The 20,857-nt window shown below is 39.6% G+C and overlaps 1 non-coding gene across 1 annotated transcript; it reads left to right on the top strand.

The window, feature by feature from the left end:
• Window positions 1-17,369: 17,369 nt before the first annotated feature.
• LOC122300046 lies at window positions 17,370-17,476 on the top strand. The gene has a single exon (XR_006239889.1). It is a non-coding gene; the product is annotated as a small nucleolar RNA R71 (small nucleolar RNA).
• The last annotated feature ends 3,381 nt before the right edge of the window (window positions 17,477-20,857 follow it).

Raw genomic sequence — 20,857 nt, 5'->3', positions numbered from 1 at the left:
AGTTTCCTCTTCTTACCAAAACGCTTAACACCTCTCATGGGAGAGACTTTAAGGTACACCCAATCACCAACTTCAAATGACAATTCTCTCCTCCTGGTATCAGCGTAGCTTTTCTGGCGACTCTGAGCTGCCGCCATTTTTTCTCTGATGATCCGGACTTGGCTTTGCATTTCCTGAATTATTTCGGGTCCAATTACCCTACTCTCCCCAACTTCATCCCAACACAAGGGCGACCTACACTTTCTCCCATAAAGAGCTTCATAGGGAGCCATCTGAATGGTCGCATGGTAGCTGTTATTGTAGGCAAACTCAATGAGCGGCAAGTGATTTTCCCAACTTCCTTGAAATTCCAGAACACATGCTCGCAGCATGTCTTCCAGAGTCTGAATGGTGCGTTCTGACTGGCCGTCTGTCTGCGGGTGATAAGCAGTGCTGAACTTCAACTTAGTACCCAAAGCTGCCTGCAAACTCTTCCAGAATTGCGATGTGAACCTCGGGTCTCGATCCGACACTATAGTTTTTGGTATGCCATGTAGCCGCACTATCTCTTTGACATACAAACGGGTCAACTTACCCAAAGAGTCGGTGTTGTTAACAGGCAGAAAATGAGCACTCTTCGTTAATCGGTCCACGATCACCCAAACAGAGTTCTTCCCACTAGGTGTTCTCGGCAAACCCACTACGAAATCCATCGTGATGTCATCCCACTTCCACTCAGGAATAGGGAGGGGTTGGAGCATGCCTGCAGGTCTCTGATGCTCGGCCTTTACCTGACGACACGTGTGGCATTTCTCCACATATAAGGCAACGTCCTTCTTCATTCCATCCCACCAGTAATTTTTCTTCAAGTCACGATACATCTTTGTACTGCCGGGATGAACTGAATACGGGGCCGCATGAGCTTCCGCCATGATTCGTTCTTTGAAATCTGAGTCCTTCGGGACCACTCTGCGATCTCGGAACCGAAGTACCCCATCACTATCCATGCTATAGTGCAACGGCCCTCGAGATTTTCGGACTCTTTTCCTGATGTTCAGCAGCTTCTGATCCTTTCTTTGGAGAGCTTTCAATTCTTCAAAATCTATTACCCGAATGTCCAGAACCGAAGACAAAATCTCTACTTGCTGCGAACTCTCTATAAGGAGCCTTCTCATCCCATAAAGTAACGAATCCATTTCTGACGGTTCGGCTTCATCCTCCAAATGAGACTTCCGGCTCAAAGCATCAGCAACTATGTTAGCCTTCCCCGGGTGGTACTTGATCTCACACTGATAGTCACTGATTAGCTCTAGCCAACGCCTCTGCCTCATATTCAAATTTTTCTGGGAAAACAAATGCTTCAAGCTCTTATGATCAGTAAATACCTCACAAGCTTCCCCATACAAGAAATGCCGCCAGATCTTGAGTGCAAAAACAATCGCAGCCAACTCTAGATCATGCGTCGGATAATTCTTCTCATGGTCCTTAAGCTGACGAGATGCATAGGCTACAACCCGTCCTTCCTGCATAAGGACACAACCCAAACCGAACTTAGACGCATCACTGAAGACTACAAACGGCTTATGCGGTTCTGGGAGTGCTAACACTGGTGCCGTCGTCAACCTGTTCTTCAATTCCTGGAAGCTTCTCTCACATTTCTCTGACCAAACAAATTCTGTATTCTTCCGAGTCAAAGCTGTGAGAGGTCCGGATAAGCGAGCAAAACCCTCTACAAACCTTCGGTAGTAACCGGCGAGCCCCAAGAAACTCCTGATCTCGCGTACTGTAGTTGGGCGTGGCCATGACAAAATGGCTTCTACCTTACTGGGATCAACTGCCACTCCGCCCCGGGAAATTACATGCCCAAGAAATTTAACTTCCTCTAACCAGAACTCACACTTGCTGAGCTTGGCGTATAGCTGGTGTTCTCTCAATTTCTCAAGTACCAGACTAAGATGATACACATGCTCTTCAATATCTCGGGAATAAATCAGTATATCATCAATAAATACTACCACGAAGGAATCCAGATAAGGTTGGAACACCCGATTCATTAAATCCATGAAAGCGGCAGGAGCATTAGCTAGCCCAAACGGCATCACCTTAAATTCATAGTGTCCATACCTCGACCTGAAGGCAGTTTTCGGCACATCCTGCTCTCTGATTCTCAGCCGGTAGTATCCCGACCTCAGATCAATCTTAGAGAACACGGCTGCTCCTTGAAGTTGGTCAAATAAATCATCTATCCGCGGGAGAGGATATTTATTTTTGATGGTCACCTTGTTCAACTCCCTATAGTCAATGCACATACGAAGGGTTCCATCTTTCTTTTTAACAAATAAAACTGGAGCACCCCACGGCGACGTACTAGGCTGAATAAACCCCTTCTCTACTAATTCTTGCAACTGAGTCTTCAACTCTTTCAATTCAGCCGGTGCCATGCGGTAAGGAGCCTTATGCACAGGAGCCGCTCCAGGTTCCAAGTCTATAACAAACTCCATCTCTCGCACGGGGGGTAGTCCGGGCAAGTCATCCACAAACACATCGGGGAACTCTTCCACAACTGGAATGTCTGCCAAGGACTTCTTCTCAGACGGCGTGGACACCATCTGAACCAAGAATGCATCCGCTCCCCATGAAATCTCTCTTCTTGCCTGTATCGCCGATATAATCATCGGCTTTTCTTTTAATCTACTCCCCGCAAATTCCAGACAATCACCATCCGGAAGCTGAAAGCTAATTGTCCGACTTCTGCAATTAATAGTCGCAGAATATCGGTATAGCCAATCCATCCCGAGGATGATATCGAAACCCAACAGCTTGAATACCACCAGATCAGCATCCAAAAACCTTCCCTCAAAGTTTAACGGGCATCCCAAAGCAACCTTGGAACACCACACCATCTCGCCATCGGGTAGCGCCACTACCATAGCCTTCGGCAACGGTTCCGTGACCAAGTTACACACCCGAGCAAACGTGGAAGACACAAACGATCGTGAAGCATCGGAATCAAACAAAGTACAAGCATAAAACTCATACAAACGGACTCTTCCTGAACCAAACACACAACCCATGAAATCCAAAAAAAACAACGAAGAAACCAAATGCACCAAAAATAAATCCAACTTAAAAGATTAGATTAATCCATACCTGTGATTACTCCAGCATCATGGGTCGCTGGTGCCTCATCGTCCACCTCTCCGGGCGTGACAGCATAAACCCGGGCTTGCACTGCTTGTCTCGGGTTGGTTCTTCCACCGTGTCTACCTCCACGGCTTCCTTGAGCTCTAACGGGGCAATCCCGAGCAATATGCCCCACTTGGCCGCACCGATAACACTGGGGTCCGCTACTCGTCCGACACTCGCCCTCATGAGCTCTATTACAAACTCCACAAACAGGCATACGTCCTCCCATGCGAACACTGGAGGATGCTTGAGATCGGGTTCCAGTTCGCTGAACAAACTTCTGAGGCGAACCCGAGCTGCTTCCTTCACCAGAAAAACTTCGCCTCTTTTGCCCTGAAGGGGAGCCCAAACTCAGATTATTTTCCCTCTCTATAAGGGTGGCCACATCCACTAACTCCTGAAAAGTGGATATCCGATGGCTGACCACCAAACGGCGTATATCAGGGCGTAGTCCCTCCTGAAAACGCTCAGCTCGCAACTCCTCTGTGGCAACAAGGTGAGGAGCAAATCGCTCAAGTTCTATGAACCTCCGGGCGTATTGTTCCACTGTTGCGCCCCCTTGGACCAGATTGGAGAACTCTCTTGCCTTTTGCTTCCTTACCGATGCGGGAAAGAAGCGGTCATTGAACTCTTTCTTGAAACGCTGCCAGGTCACCGCAGCGAAAGATCCCAATTCAGATTCCAGCATCACCCTCCTGGTATCCCACCAATCAGAAGCGATACCCTGCAAAAGATAGCTGGCGTAAAGTACTTGCTGAGCTTCAGTGCATCCACACACCTCAAAGGTTTTCTCCAGATCCTTGATCCATTTTCCAGCCTGAAGAGGATCCTCATTTCCAGTAAAGTGTGGAGTCCGATGCGCTAGGAAGCACTCATAGGTGCATCCGGCTTGCACCATGCTACTGGACCCTCCTGGATACATCCAAGGTCCTCCCTGATATGGCCAAGGCCCTCCTGATGGTGGCCAAGGACCCCCTTGTGGTGGCCAAGGTCCTTGTGGTGGCCAAGGTCCTGCCTGTTGAGACCTCGCACTCTGTTGCATAAACTCTGTCATCTGCCGAATTGCTTCGGCTATGGAGTCATCTCTGGAGGTATTTTCCTGTGGTTCCTGAGTATTTTTCCTTGGTCTCCCTGGTCTCCCCATATTCTTGTCACAACACCACTCTTGACCCTCCTTTAAGAAAACAAATAAAACCATCATAAAACCAACGAAAACAAAAACAGCACTATACCGCAAGAAACAAAAGAAACCAGCATGTCAAGACATAACTACATAAATAAAAACAAACAAACAAGCCCACACAAATAAAACAAATAAGACAACTATACTTAACATAATTTTCAAAACACAACTTTAAAAACATTCTGGTACTACCTACGGGACTTGTGGTTTTACCCAGAGCCAAACCGCTCTGATACCACCTGTGACGCCCCCAAAATCCCCACGCCCGAACACGGGGAAATTGAGACGTCCGGATGGTGACAACCCGGGTCACCATCCCATCGTCGGGTGCCGAGTGTGTGCAAGGCAACAGATGTGTACAGAGAAACTCGCAGCGGATAAAGAAAGTCATAACTAAGTACCAGAATTTTTCTTAACGTAATACAAGCTGTTTAAAACGTACATAGATAAATATTACAAAACACGACTACAGATTTAAACAAATATAAAGATAGCATCAGCAACCCGGCGGAGCCGCATCCTCGGGCTCAGCCTCCTCCTCTTCGTCCTCTAACTCTGCACCAAAAGCTACGGAACCACGAATGGTACCGCAGGTAAGTAAAACCCAAACACTACCAGATAAAAACACATAAAACTCATACAAGATGCATGAAACATGCCCAATGCACAAAGCCCACAAAAACCCAAGTTTTCCACACACGCCAAAAAAAAATCCTTTTTGGCCCACAAATACATCCTTTCCGAAAAACACGCCAAAAGTCACATTTGGCCGCCAAAAGTCCATTTGGCCCAATATCTCGCCGGAAGTCCATCCGGCCCAATATCTCGCCAGAAGTCCATCTGGCCCACGCCAAAAGTCCCATTTGGCCTCATAATCCATTATCCAATTTTAACCGTATGCACCATGACCTCCCCTAGGGGTCATCCGCACACCCTGGCTCCAGTGTCACACCGTAGAGTACCACCACGCATGTGACACCTAACAAGCGATGCCCAGTTCCGCGCCTCCCGCGCGTGCGTAGCCAAGCATCCTCTAGCCCTCGCCAGCGAAGGGCCACGGAGTCGGTGAGTAGGGCGATGCCCAGTTCCATGCCCGGCACGTTCGTAGCCAAGCATCCCCTAGCCCCGCTCCCGTCATCTCTCTCGACAACTCAGGGGACATCACTCAGTTTATTCCGCTCCCGAGTGACCAGAGGAGCTCCACCGAGATAATAACCCATCCCGGCTTGGGCTCGTGATACACACGCACCCGTAAAACCAGTCACGCCAATACACAGGCTTTTCACACAATCCCACAAACACACGTGCATGCACCATGAAATGCCAAATCAATGCATAATAAAATAACCAACCAACATAAATCAATAAAACAGACAACTCCGTCCTCCATCCATCCGACCCCCGAAACTCCTCGGACTCAGTCCGGAATCAACAACCAACAACAATAAATGAATTGAATGAGCGATATATATTTAAATCTGAAAATAGGGTTTGGAAAATACTTACAGCGCTATACGGCAATTTTAGAAAACAAGCGGCGTTGCAAGCGGCGGAAAAACAGCAACGTCACAGTGAAAATTCACTGTGGCCGTGGGTCTGAAAAACCCACTTTTGAACGGGGACAAACTAGGACACGAGATTGATGGGGGATGGTCAAGGGATGGTTGTGAAGCTAATGGAAGTGACGGACGGCCGTGGGTGGCGGCGGAATGGCCGGAAATGGCCAAAAAGAGCAAATCGGAAAACAAGCTCGTGGGAGCTGCTCCGGTGGTCGTTGGAGGCCGGAAATGGGTGGGTTAGGACGGCAAGAGGTTGGTGATGAAGTGGTGAAGAAATGGTGGCCGGAGGTGGAGCGACGGCGGCGGATCGGAGTGAAATCCGTGCGCCCTTTGGAAGCTTTTTCCGGCCAAATGGCCGGCCGGTTGGGGGTGGGTTTTGGAGGGGTGGTGCACCGGAGGGAGAGGAAGAGAATGGGACCGGTGGGAGGCCGAACGGTGGCCGGACGGCGGCGGTAGGGGCTGGGGAAGGTGACGCCGGCGTGAGGGAGAGGGAGGAGAGAGAGAGAGCACGGGGGGGTCCGAATCGGGGAGAGAGAAGAGAGAAAAAGAAAAGGAAAAAAAAGAAAAAAGAAGGAAAAAGGAAAAGAAGGGAAAAAGAAAAAGGAAAAAGAGGAAAAAGGAAAAAAATGTGAAAAGAGATGAGGTCCAATCCTCACTCCGGGAAAACGAAACAAACCGCCAAAAAGATTAAAACCACAAAACAACTTAAAGAAATAAAACACAACCTCAAATAAATTAAATTAAATTAAAACCCAATTTTAAAAACGCAAATACATTAAAATAAAATAACTGGTATATTACTTAAAATAAAAACAATTACTTCAGCGAAAATACACTTAAAGGCGGGTCATCACAAAACCAAACGAGGCGTTATTAATATAAGAACTATTAGATAGTTTGGAAATAAATATCGATAATGTATTAATATTGTGGTATTCTCGTACTATCAGTACTGAATGTTAGGCTATTAACTTTAATGACACATCATCCTGTGATTGGAATAAGACTGTATATCATTACTTTAAAACTACCTAATAATTACTCGTTACAACTTACATCATACTTAACGATCTTCTTACAATTCATACAATCAAACATCTCAAGAAATATAATCCCATTTTTGATGGTCAGATAAGCACAGGAAGATGCAAATATAGCAAAGATAAAATTAAGAATATTCACATCAAAATATATATCCGATTGTATAAAGTTGATTTTATTAAGTGGTCCAAACAATAATAATGGAATTGGGAATCACCTCTTTCAAAACCTCGCTTTTATGTAACTTTTGGATGCGTTCGCTGTCGGCAGATACTGATGATCATGAAAACCCCTCGATCTAGAATAGGTTCTCACTTATCTTCTCATGTTCTCAGGTTCGGTTTGTTCAATGTTGACTAGGCACAGTGCCACATTGACCAAGCTGACGTACTAGTGCCACATGACATTGACACGTCAGCCTGGCCGGACACAATGCATATGCAGAAACTTTTTCGATTTTACATTCTATTTTTTTATTATATAAAATTAAAGAAAAGTTAAGTAATATTACAACCGAAGTATTAAATCTGAAAAAAAAAAAATGTTTAAACTGCCATCTAATCTCAAATCCATCTTCAAACTCATGACAAATCATCGCTTAATCAAACTTCTTGTTTTTAATTATAAGGACCTGATTTATGAGTCTGATGAGGGAATTAGTTTTGACAATAAAATAACTATATTACCCTTTATTTTACGATAGAATAACAATGTATGTTGACCCCTCTATATGAGGGATGTTACTCATTATCCTACACACGACACACTTTACATATTTTAACATTATTTTTTATTTTATTTTCTTTTTGTTAAACTAATTAGGTTGTTCTATACTTATCATCTATATACTATATATTTGTTATAGGAAAAATGAAAAATAACATTAAAATAAGTATGGCATGTGAATCAGGGCCTGCTTAATACTCTGTAGGGCCTAAGGCGAAATTTTGAGTGAAGCCCTTTTTATTTTAAAAAGTAAAATTCAATAAATTTATTTTATTTTAATTTTTACATTACATTTTTATTTAAAAATTACTCCTATTGTTTTGCAAAGCAGAATTACCTAATGAAGATTTTATACCATGTTCTCAATTAATAACTGCCTTAATCTTTATTGAAAAATTATCGGTTTAGAAAGAATTTTATCAAAATTTATAACATGTGCTTTAGATTCTCAAAATCAAATATATCCATTATGGTAAATAAAGTTCTATAAACCCATGCATTTGGAAAAAAAAAATGGGCCATTGTCTCTTCAAATGATTATACTAAAACCTTTTATAAATACTGAAAAGTAGATTTTTCTCTTTATATTTTCCATACTATATTAAACTGATAATGATAAAAGGCAAGTGTACCATAGGATGAGATTATGTGAAATAATTCTTACGTAGAGATAAGATGAGAATATCACTTCATGTCTCAGTACCAACACTATAAATGAAAAGGAAATGGATCAGAGAAAGAGCTTCATCATCATCAAGTGAACTCAAACATAATAAAATTCTAAGAAAAGAAATTCTAATATTAACTTATATATTTAGAAATATGATCATAAAGATTCAAGAACACTCGAGCAAAAAAAAAGTTCAATAAAATTTGAGTTTTCAGAAGAAAAGAAAAATATGATCATTCAGAAAGATAACCAATTACATAAAACCTATTTGGTACTTTTAATATTTTTTATTGATTTATTCAATTTTTTCTAGTTATTACTTTTTTATCTTAAATTTTACTTGAAATAATTTTAGGAGGCTTTCTTTTACTAGGGGCCTTAGGCAACTGCCTAATTCATGTAATGGAAGAGCTGGCCCTAGTGTGAATGATAAGTAAAATTATTTTGTCTATAATAGATGAAATAGCATAATTGTCTCCCACATGACTTCAAAAAACAAAAAAAAACAAAAAAAAAAAAAAAAAACAAAAAAAAAAAAAACAAAAAAACAAAAACAAACAAAAGAAAAAAATAAAAAGAAGAAATTCTTGGCCCACTGAAGAAATAAGGTTCCCAGAGCCCCCCATGAAAATACAAACTTATTTATTTATGTTTTTGAAAGGAGAAATGCTCTTCATTGATTAAACTCCTCAAATGAGGGAAAGAATACAAGAGGGGCAACTTTCTATATCAATAATATCCTCAGATATTCCTAGTGCATTTTTAGCTAATACATCTGTAGCAACATTTGACCCCTTCTAATAGTCTAACTGTGTATGAACAGATTTTATGTCCCATGTAATGGCTCTCGAGGAGTGACATAACTTTCCTGCATCCTTTTTGTGGCAATTACATGCCTTTCATTATCCCTAACAATAATCCCAATACCCACCTTGCTAGAATTCCCACTCAAGGTTGCATCCTAGTTTATTTTTAGATCCCAATAGGGGGAGGTTCCCAACTTTCAATGGTATTCGAGACGGCATCATTCCTACTCTCCTTCTTATTGGCATCTCGAAATTCAATGGTTGCTTTCTTAGCTAGAGACATGACTTCTGTTGGATGGGTAAAGGCTCATTTGAAAAGCAAAGTGTTTCTTCTCTGCCATATCTTCTGAGCAGTTGTTACAATCCCCTCCACTTGCTCTTGTTCAAACAAATCAATGATGGTTGCAAACCACTTTAGAAAACTGTATGCAGAAAAACCAGATTTCTGAAACTTTTTTGTGCCCATGCACCATACATTAGTGGCGAAACCAAGAACTTTTATGAGAGGGGTGACCGGTGCAAAACTGCAAGTGCACAGTATCGTAGTTTTATAATAAAGTAATAAGAAGAGTATCGTCCTCAGGGATTAGTACCTTACGTTTGCCAAATACCAAAATTATACTAAACTTGATTTTATCTAGAGGAATTACTAAAATTTTTGTAGTTGCAATCTAAACTAGATCAACTCAAAGAATAATGTGCAAAGGAAATAACACTGACGTTCAAAGATCAAATTAATGGGAAGAAAACTTATAGGAAATCGATTTCACCTACTTCTTCACTATGCTTTTCTCATCCAGCTAATTTAATTTAAATCTCTTTTGTCTATTAGCAAATCTCTAATTCATCCAAAAGCCTCTTTCGATAGTCAATTGGAATTGACTCTTGGTTATCAATTCACACAAGAATATGCAAATTCAATAATCAAGAACGCAATAAGACCAATGATTTAATTACTACATAGGTTCATACAAGTCTTTCGATCTCTATACTTATCTATGCTGAAATATCCAAGATCTACCCTATGATTCCCTCTTTCGATAGCAAATCACAAGATTACTTATCATCTAATCAATGGCCAGTTAATTCGGAGCAATAAATTCAGAATAAATCAGATAAACAAAGAGAGAATTGCATTAAATTAGCATAGACAATCAAGCATAGTTCGGAAATAGGTTACATCGTTTTCCTCGAATGAAGAAAATTTAGCTCATGCTAGAAATGAAATTCAATATAAACGAATTCACCATAATTGTTCTGAGAAGAAGGGAAGAAAATAAACACTGAAAAATCCTCCTTGCAGCCTCAACTCGTCGTCAAAAGCTCAAGGGAATGATTCAACGCTTTTCTCTCGTCCGTGCTCGTGTATGATTCCAACGTACATGCAATAATTGGAATTCCCTCTCCAAAAATAGATGATTTGAATCCCTCTAGCTATGTTTTTCTCTCCCAAGAAGTGTTCTCCAGTCAAAAACCCTCGGCTCTAGAGTGAAAAATTGCTTTTATATGGTCTCACGGCGGAAGACCCTAATTCTGTCAAAATACGATGTTCGCTCGAGCGGGGTGTCGAGCGCGCGTCGAGCGTTCGACTCTGCCTGATTTCGCTCGAGCGTCCTATCGAGCGTTTGACTCTGCCTGATTTCACTCGAGCGGCCAATGTCTCCGCTCGAGCGATCTTTGGTTTCCAACAACTCGCTCGAGCTCCCTGTCGAGCGGCAGTCGAGCGTTTGAATCTGCCTGAATTCGCTGGAGCGGCCAAAAGCCTCCGCTCGAGTGAACTTGTGAATTCTGTAATATGAAATTTTGCAAGTCATCAAATACCCCCAAACTTACAACTTTGTTTGTCCTCAAACAAAAAGAAAAACAAATGATAGTTTAGGCAATATCAACTCGACCCCAAAGAGAAGTATCATCACTCACCAAGCTTTTATGAATTTAGATTTCATCTCTAGTATCTTACTCTTTTAACATCAAAGATACCAAGAAAATAAATCAAAAATTTTGCAATTTGTCAAGCAAGAGTTAGGCGTTTACTTCAACCTAAAGCTAAGACCTTGAGTGTGTGTGTGATATAGTCAATTTAACCTCAAACCACCTACAAACTCAGATAAAAGTAGAACAACCAAAATCAGAAGAATTCTCTTAAAACTTAACCCCATAAGTCCAATTTTCAGAAATCCTCTCCACTAATGTAGTCAACACCAAAATCAAAGATCAAAAGGTCTTTATTAAGGTTGTAATGATAGGCCACAGGGTGAGGGTTAAGAAAGAACTGGATATGGAAAATCAAAACAAACTGGGAAAATACTTAGTGAAAAGAACACTAGAAGAGATTTCCACATGATTCAAATCATAGCTCTTTCTTGGCAATATGCTCATACTTGTGGCATTATTACTGCTGTAATCACTGATGCAATACCAAAAATTCCCTTGACAAAATTTGAGGTAATTCACATTCCGCTTGGCGACTTCTTTTTTTGTTTTTTTTTTTTTCAATCACTTCCTTTCTTCTTCTTCTTTTTCTTTGATCAAACAGAGCAAACATAATACGGTTCATCATGAAACCAATTTTCTCTTTTAAATGTAACTCTCCACCAAAGTATTTTCTCAAACTATCAATGGTAGATTCATTGTTTTTCAGGCTTAGAGCGGGCATGGTTTATGTAGTTCGAAGAATCAATAAAGGCTCATGAAGGCTCAAGGGGGTTGACTATGGAAACACACCATGTAATGATGGCATGACATTTAGGACGGCTGGGAAAGCTTTTTAGTTATGCCAAAGAAATGCCTAGATCATTTCTCTAATATTTGGTCTCAACTAGGATTTCGCCTCAAGGACCCATTAACGGATTCTAGAGCAAAGCAAAATCGAACCTCCCTCTTTCAATTAATTCAACTTCTTCTCTTCATAAGCAAAATGGAATAAGAGAAAAACGACTATGTGCTCAATTGTGTTCAAGGTCAAAGATTTAAACCAAAGTACCCACAAAACTTCACTTGACATAAAAGAAATTTTTGAAAATTTTTTTCAAAACCATCTTCAATCACAAATTTCAGAGTCATAGAGAATTCAATCTTACTCCAATGCATGCTTGGTAAGAGAATCAAACAACCCATCAACAACCCAAGACTTAGAAAACAAGAGGATCAAATGATTATAGGAGTTTACACCCCCAAACTTAAACTAAACAATGTCCTCATTGTAATGCAAAAGTAAAAAGGATTAAAGAAATAAAAGGAACTTCCCTGGTTGTATCATGAATCTTCCGTAGATTAGAATTTTTCAGCTCTTTATTCTTGCTAAATAATCCTGCATCAAAAACCAATTTATTAAAACTTAAATGAATAAAGATAATAAAATAAATGAAAGAAAGAAAGATAGATCTATGGGTTGCCTCCCATAAGCGCTTGTTTTAAAGTCTACAGCCAGACTTTTCAATGATCATCAATTAGGATCTCCAAGAGGAATAAATGCATAGTTCCTCTCCATTTACTCTCCATAGTAGTGCTTCAATCTTTGACCATTAACTCTGAAAATATTCCCTGTATTGTCCTTCAAATCTACTGCTCCAAAAGAGAAAACCTCATGAATTATATAAGGACCCGTCCATCTTGATTTTAACTTTCCTGGGAAGAGTTTGAGTCGTGAATTGAAGAGTAAAACTTGTTGCCCTGGAGCAAATTCTCGCCTAAGAATCTGTTTGTCATGCCACTTCTTCGTCTTTTCTTTATAGATCTTTGCATTTTCATATGCATCATCCCGGAACTCTTCCATCTCATTCAATTGAAGAAGTCGCTTTTCACTTGCTGCCTTTAAATCAAAATTAAACTTTTTTACAGCCCAATAAGCTCTATTCTCCAACTCTACAGGAAGATGACATGCCTTTCCAAACACTAATCGGTATGGAGACATCCTGATAGGTGTTTTAAAGGCTGTACGGTATGCCCACAAAGCATCATCAAACTTCTTTGCCCAATCCTTTCTATTGATTTTGACTGTCTTCTCAAGGATGTTCTTGATCTCTCTATTTGAAATTTCAGCTTGACCATTAGTTTGAGGATGGTAAGCAAGTGCTATCTTGTGCTTCACACCATATTTAGAAAGAAGATTCTCAAACAACTTGTTGCAAAAGTGAGTCCCTTCATCACTAATAATAGCTCGTGGAGTGCCAAATCTTGTGAATATGTTCTTTTGCAGAAATTTGAGCACTACCTTTGCATCATTTATTGTTGTAGCAATTGCTTCCACCCATTTTGACACATAGTCAACTGCTAATAAGATATAAGCAAAACCAAAAGAATGAGGAAAATGCCCCATAAAATCTATTCCCCAAACATCAAACAACTCAACTTCTAAGATACCTTTCAATGGTAACTCATGACGCCTTGAAATATTTCCCATATGTTGGCACCGGTCACAAGTTTTCACCAAAGTGTAACTATCACGAAAAATGGAAGGCCAAAAGAACCCACTTTGAAGTACCTTAGCTGCTGTACGGGTGGCTCCAAAGTGTCCTCCATATGATGAGGAATGGCAATGATGGAGGATGTCTTGCATCTCTTCTTCCGGCACACATCTTCTAATGATTTGATCAGGGCATCTTTTGAACAACAAAGGCTCATCCCACAGATAATAATTCACATCATGCAAAAATTTTTTACGTTGATGATAAGTAAGATCAGGTGGTAAAACTTTACAAGCTAGATAGTTAACAATATCAGCATACCACGGAAGCTTGATCTCACATGCAAACAACTGTTCATCAGGGAATGCCTCTTGGTCCACTGAATCTGGTCTTTCTTCCTCTTGCTCTAACCGAGAGAGATGGTCAGCCACTAAATTTTCACTTCCCTTCTTGTCTTGAATCTCCAAATCAAATTCTTGAAGAAGGAGGATCCAACGAATTAGCCTAGGCTTAGCATCCTTTTTGCCAAACAAATAGCGAAGTGCTGCATGATTAGTGAACACTATCACCTTTGTACCAATGAGGTAGGACCGAAATTTGTCACAAGCAAACACCACAGCAAGCATCTCCTTCTCAGTTGTTGTATAATTTAACTGAGCTTCATTCAATGTCCGGCTTGCATAATAGATGGCTCTAAACAGCTTGTCTCGCCTTTGCCCCAACACTGCTCCAACTGCAAAGTCACTTGCATCGCACATAACTTCAAAATGTTGACTCCAATCAGGCATAATCACAATTGGTGCTGAAATTAGCTTCTCCTTGAGTGCATTAAATGCTTGCAAACAAACAACATCAAAGTCAAATGCAGAATTTTTCTCAAGAAGATTACATAAAGGTTTAGAGAGTTTAGAAAAATCCTTGATAAATCTTCTATAAAATCCCGCATGTCCCAGAAAACTTCTGATTCCCTTCACATTCTTTGGAGATGGTAGTTTCTCTATGGTTGCAATTTTGGCTCGATCTACCTCAATTCCTTTGGATGACACTCTATGGCCCAGCACGATCCCTTCTTGAACCATGAAATGACACTTCTCCCAGTTTAGGATTAGATTTTTATCTTCACATCTCTGCAAAACAAGAGCTAAGTTATGCAAACAATGATCAAAAGATATACCAAAAACTGAAAAGTCATCCATGAATACTTCCATTATATCTTCCACCATGTCAGAAAAGATAGCCATCATGCAACGTTGAAATGTCGCAGGGGCGTTACACAATCCAAAGGGCATCCTCCTAAAAGCAAACGTCCCATAGGGGCATGTGAATATAGTCTTCTCTTGATCTTCAGGAGCTATAGCAATCTGATTATACCCCGAATAACCATAAAAAAAACAATAGTAGGAGTACCCAGCCAATCGATCCAACATCTGATCAATGAATGGAAGTGGAAAATGATCCTTCCTTGTTGCTTTATTCAACTTGCGGTAATCCATGCATACACGCCATCCCGTGACCGTTCTTGTAGGAATGAACTCATTATTGTCATTTTTCACCACCGTCATTCCACCATTCTTTGGTACAATTTGCACTGGGCTTACCCATGAACTATCTGAAATAGCATATATAATTCCAGCATTAAGGAGTTTCAAAATTTCAGCTCTCACTACTTCCTTCATTGCTGGATTTAATCTTCTTTGGTGCTCAATTGTTGGCTTGTAAAGCTCCTCCATTAAAATCTTGTGCATACAAATGGAGGGACTTATTCCTTTTATGTCAGAAATAGTCCATCCCAAGGCTGTTCTATGCTCCCTCAATACACGCAGCAACTTTTCCTCTTCTTCGGGTGTGAGTGATGTAGCAACAATCATTGGAAAGGTATCACTATCACCCAAAAATGCATAGCGAAGATGCTCAGGTAATTGCTTCAACTCCGGAGTATTTTTCTGCATCTTTTCTTTATCATTTTCATATTCACTCTTTGGTACCACCGGCTCTAACTTCCCCACTTCATTACTAAGTGATGTAACCTGTTGCAATGCTCCCAAAGCAAAAACATAGTGGAGAAATTCTTCACTAACAAAAGGCAAGTCAGATTCACAAACAGCAGAATTATTAAAATCAAAAGCATGAGATGAAGAGGTGATACAGCGTTCTAGGTGGTCGGATGGCATATCTTCTTGAAAGGCCTCTTCTACACATTGCTTAATGACATCTACCCGAAAGCAAGTACTTGGATCTTCTGAAAATTTCATGGCTTGGTAGATGTTGAACATAACCTCTTCCTTGTTTACTCTCAATGTCAATTCACCCTTTTGAATATCAATCAAAGCTCTTCCCGTGGCCAAGAATGGTCGGCCAAGAATTAGTGGGACATCTTCATCTTCCTCCATATCTAACACCACAAAATCAGCAGGGAAAATGAATTTATCCACCTTTACCAATACATCTTCTATGATCCCACGTAGATACTTGATGGATCGATCCGCTAGTTGCAAGGAAATTGTTGTATGCTTCATCTCTCCAAGTCCTAATTTCCTGCAAATAGAAAGTGGCATAAGATTAATACTAGCACCGAGATCACATAAGACTCTATCAAAAAATGAATCTCCAATAGTGCAAGGCAAAGTGAAACTCTCCAGATCTTTTAATTTTTGAGGCAATTTCTTTTGAAGAATGGCACTGCATTCTTCAGAGAGTTTCACTGTTTCAAACTCTTCCAATCTTCTCTTCTTGGAAATGATGTCCTTCAGGAATTTGACATAATTTGGCATTTGTTCCAAGGCATCTGCAAAAGGAATATTAATGTGAATTTTCTTAAAAATATCCAAAAACTTAGAAAATTGCTTATCTAGTTTTTGCTTTTGAAAACGCTGAGGATAAGGAAGTGGAGGAGCAAGAATAGGAGGATTGTCAGGAAATGAAATTGTAGGAGGCAAGTCGGTCTCCTCTAGTGTATCATTGACAATCTCCTCTTCTTCTACTTGATTTTTGCTTTGGCCATTGTTCGCAGCGGTAGGAGTGGACTTGCTCTCCTTTAATGGTGCCCTCTCAATTTCTTTTCCACTCCTAAGTGTGATGGCCTTGCATTGTTCGTTTGGATTCACTTCAGTGTTGCTAGGAAAAGCTCCTCTTTGTTGGGCATTGATGGTAGTGGCTAGTTGCCCAATTTGCACTTTAAGATTGTTCATAGTGGCTCCCATATTGCTACAATGAGTCTCAATGTTGTCCAACCTTGAATCAGTCTTTTTAAACCTTGCATTGGTCTCCTGAACAAAGGAAACCATGGCATCCTCAAGTGACATCTTCTTCTCGCTTGGTTGGCTATCAAATCCTGGAGGAGGTTGAGGTTGCAACACGTTCTTTGTATTTCCATATGAAAGATTCTCATGATTTCTAAGCCCTGGATGATAGTAATTTGGCATAGGATTACCACGATAGTTGTAGTTTCGATTGTTGACATATTGAACTTGTTCTTGACTCGCCTCATTGCTTGAAACTATCATACTTGTAGATGCTACATATTCTGTACTTTGTGGTATCCTTTGTGTTGTCAAGGCTGAAATCTGATGAGATAGAGTAGCAACTTGAGCTGAAAGGGCTGCTATAGGCTCCAAGTCATGAATTCCAGCAACCTTCTTAGCCAAAGTCCTCTCAGTTGGCCATTGATAGTTGTTTGAGGCCATTTCTTCGAAAAGTGCAGTAGCACCTTCAGCTGTCTTCGACATCAAAGTTCCACCAAAAGCAGCATCAACTATAGTTCGAGTTTGCCCATTTAACCCATTATAGAACATCTGAACTTGCAACCAATCTGGCAATCCATGTTGTGGGCAACGTCGAACCAAGTCTTTATACCTCTCCCACGCTTCATAGAGTGACTCAAAATCATTTTGCTTGAACTGGCCAATCTCACTCCTGAGTTGGGCTGTTTTTGCGGGAGGAAAGAATTTAGTAAGAAACCTCTCAGCCATGTCCTGCCAACTAACGATACTTCCCAGTTGTAGAGATTGTAGCCAACCTCTAGCCTTGTCCCTTAAAGAGAAAGGAAACAATCTCAGTCTAATGGTGTCTTCAGTAACACCATTGATCTTCACAGTGTCACAAATCTCCAAGAACATAGCCAAATGAATATTGGGATCATCTAGTGGCGATCCGCTGAATTGAGCCTGCTGCACCATGCTAATCAAAGCTGGTTTGAGCTCAAAGTTGTTGGCATTAATTGGCTGGCGCATTATGTTTGAGTAATTTCCATTCACAACTGGCCGTACATAGTCCTTCAAGGTGCGTGGTAGTACCTCACGATCTTCTTTAGCCATGGCTAGTATCTTATTTCTTCTTAGTGATCTAAGAGTTCTTTCAATCTCTGGATCAATAGGAATAATATCACGAGATCTAGCACGGCGCATCCAATGTCAAAAACACACTTGTAGAACAAATTAAAACAAAATTCTAAATTAAAACCAAGATTACTTTGTATCGATATTGACAAAAAGAATAAGAATAAACTAATCCCCGGCAACGGCGCCAAAAACTTGACCGGTGCAAAACTGCAAGTGCACAGTATCGTAGTTTTCTAGTAAAGTAATAAGAAGAGTATCGTCCTCAGGGATTAGTACCTTACGTTTGCCAAATACCAAAATTATACTAAACTTGATTTTATCTAGAGGAATCACTAAGATTTTTGTAGTTGCAATCTAAACTAGATCAACTCAAAGAATAATGTGCAAAGGAAATAACATTGACGTTTGAAGATCAAATTAATGGGAAGAAAACTTCTAGGAAATCGATTTCACCTACTTCTTCACTATGCTTTTCTCATCCAGCTAATTTAATTTAAATCTCTTTTGTCTATTAGCAAATCTCTAATTCATCCAAAAGCCTCTTTCGATAGTCAATTGGAATTGAATCTTGGTTATCAATTCACACAAGAATATGCAAATTCAATAATCAAGAACGCAATAAGACCAATGATTTAATTACTACATAGGTTCATACAAGTCTTTCGATCTCTATACTTACCTATGCTGAAATATCCAAGATCTAACCTATGATTCCCTCTTTCAATAGCAAATCACAAGATTACTTATCATCTAATCAATGGCCAGTTAATTAGAAGCAATAAATTCAGAATAAATCAGATAAACAAAGAGAGAATTGCATTAAATTAGCATAGACAATCAAGCATAGTTCGGAAATAGGTTACATCGTTTTCCTAGAATGAAGAAAATTTAGTTCATGCTAGAAATGAAATTCAACATAAACGAATTCACCATAATTGTTCTGAGAAGATGGGAAGAAAATAAACACTGAAAAATCCTCCTTGTAGCCTCAATTCGTCGTCAAAAACTCAAGAGAATGATTCAACGCTTTTCTCTCGTCCGTGCTCGTGTATGATTCCAACGTATGTGCAATAATTGGAATTCCCTCTCCAAAAATAGATGATTTGAATCCCTCTAGCTATGTTTTTCTCTCCCAAGAAGTGTTCTCCAGTCAAAAACCCTCGGCTCTAGAGTGAAAAATTGCTTTTATATGGTCTCACGGCGGAAGACCCCAATTCTGTCAAAATACGATGTTCGCTCGAGCGGGGTGTCGAGCGCGCGTCGAGCGTTCGACTCTGCCTGATTTCGCTCGAGCGTCCTATCAAGTGCACATCGAGCGTTCGACTCTGCCTGATTTCGCTCGAGCGGCCAATGTCTCCGCCCGAGCGATCTTTGGTTTCCAGCAACTGGCTTGAGCTCCCTGTCGAGCGGCAGTCGAGCGTTTGAATCTGCCTGAATTCGCTCGAGCGGCCAAAAGCCTCCGCTCGAGCGAACTTGTGAATTCTGCAGGGGCCAACTTTTCTATTGTTTGACACGTTTATATAAAATAAAAGGAAACTAAAAAATCATAAAATATAATTATATATAAAATTAGATTTCAATAATTTGCTATATATACATAGAAATAAAATTTCAAAAAATACAAGTTAATATATGTTTCAAATTTCTGGTGATAATTTTCATGGAATAATATTAATCCATTATTATTTTTATAATGAAATATTTAAAATTTATTTTCTTCATATAAACTATCAAGTGATCTTTTAAAATTTCATATTTAATTCTAGTTTATAAGCTAGTTTATTAGGATTCATGCAAAATCTAGATATTTCTATCACATTAAGTATATAATGTTATAATTGAGACTTTAAATAAATGGTTTTTTTACTCAATGAAGTGTAGATGATAAAATCTCTCAACTGTTTTTCATGTAAATTATCGGCCTTAAATGATTTTTCGTATATTTTCACTTTAGATTCCTTATTAAGAAGTCTAATATTGTATAACCAAACAAACTTGGAAATCCATACTAATAAGTTTATTATTTTTCCTAAACTTAGTTTTAATTTAATTTTGGTGAGACCATAGCCTTGAAAATAAATAATTTATAGAAATTATAAAAAATTCTAGGACTAGAGGAAAAAAAATTGGAGAAAGATATTTCTAAATATATGGAGATTTTAGAAAATTTTAAAAAACATATTGTGACGCCCCCAACTCTCACATACGAACACGTGGAAATCGAGGCATTGGGATACGTGACCAGATGTGATTTTTTGTTTTTACGTGTATTGTTATTGAATGATTATTTAAATTATTATAAATAATAGTTTTCTTGTTTTAAATTTAATGTGTTATTTATTGTGTTATTTTATGATTTTAAGTTGTGCAAATTATTTTAATATGATTTATTGTTATTAATTATTGTTTTGCATTTAAATCATTCTTTAGCTTAAATTATTTTATTATTGTTGGGCTTTAAATTATTTTATTTTATTAATATTGAGTTGTAGTGTTTTTATTTGGCTTTTATTTATTTTATTGTGCTTTTTATTTTAAAGTAGTTTATTTTTTCATTTTATTATTTTATTTTATTTTATAAAGTCACTGCGTTTGAATTATTTTATTTGACTTGTTATTTTTGAAAATATTTTTCGTTAGATCAGTTTCTTGACCCTAAAATGTGAGAACTGAATCTCACTTTCTTTTCATTCCTTTTTCTTTTCTTCTCTCTTTCTTTTCTCATTTTTCTTTTTCCTTCCTTCTTTTCCTTCTTTCCCTTTCCTTCCCCCCAGCCCGTGCCACCGTGGCGTGCACCAGCCCTCCCACCTGACTCCCCACTAGTTGGCGCACCTACCCTCCAATTTCCAGCCCCTCCGGTGCCACCGTTAAGCTGCACTCGCCCCTTCAAGCCGCGGCGTTCAAGTACTCCAGCACTGTCAGCATTCCACCTCTAGCCACCATTTCTTCACCGACCTCTTGCCG

This window comes from Carya illinoinensis, chromosome 16, assembly GCF_018687715.1.
Source record: "Carya illinoinensis cultivar Pawnee chromosome 16, C.illinoinensisPawnee_v1, whole genome shotgun sequence".
NCBI classification, from domain to species: domain Eukaryota; kingdom Viridiplantae; phylum Streptophyta; class Magnoliopsida; order Fagales; family Juglandaceae; genus Carya; species Carya illinoinensis.
Note: the sequence above shows the minus strand (reverse complement) of the source record. Positions and strands in the feature narration are given on the sequence as shown.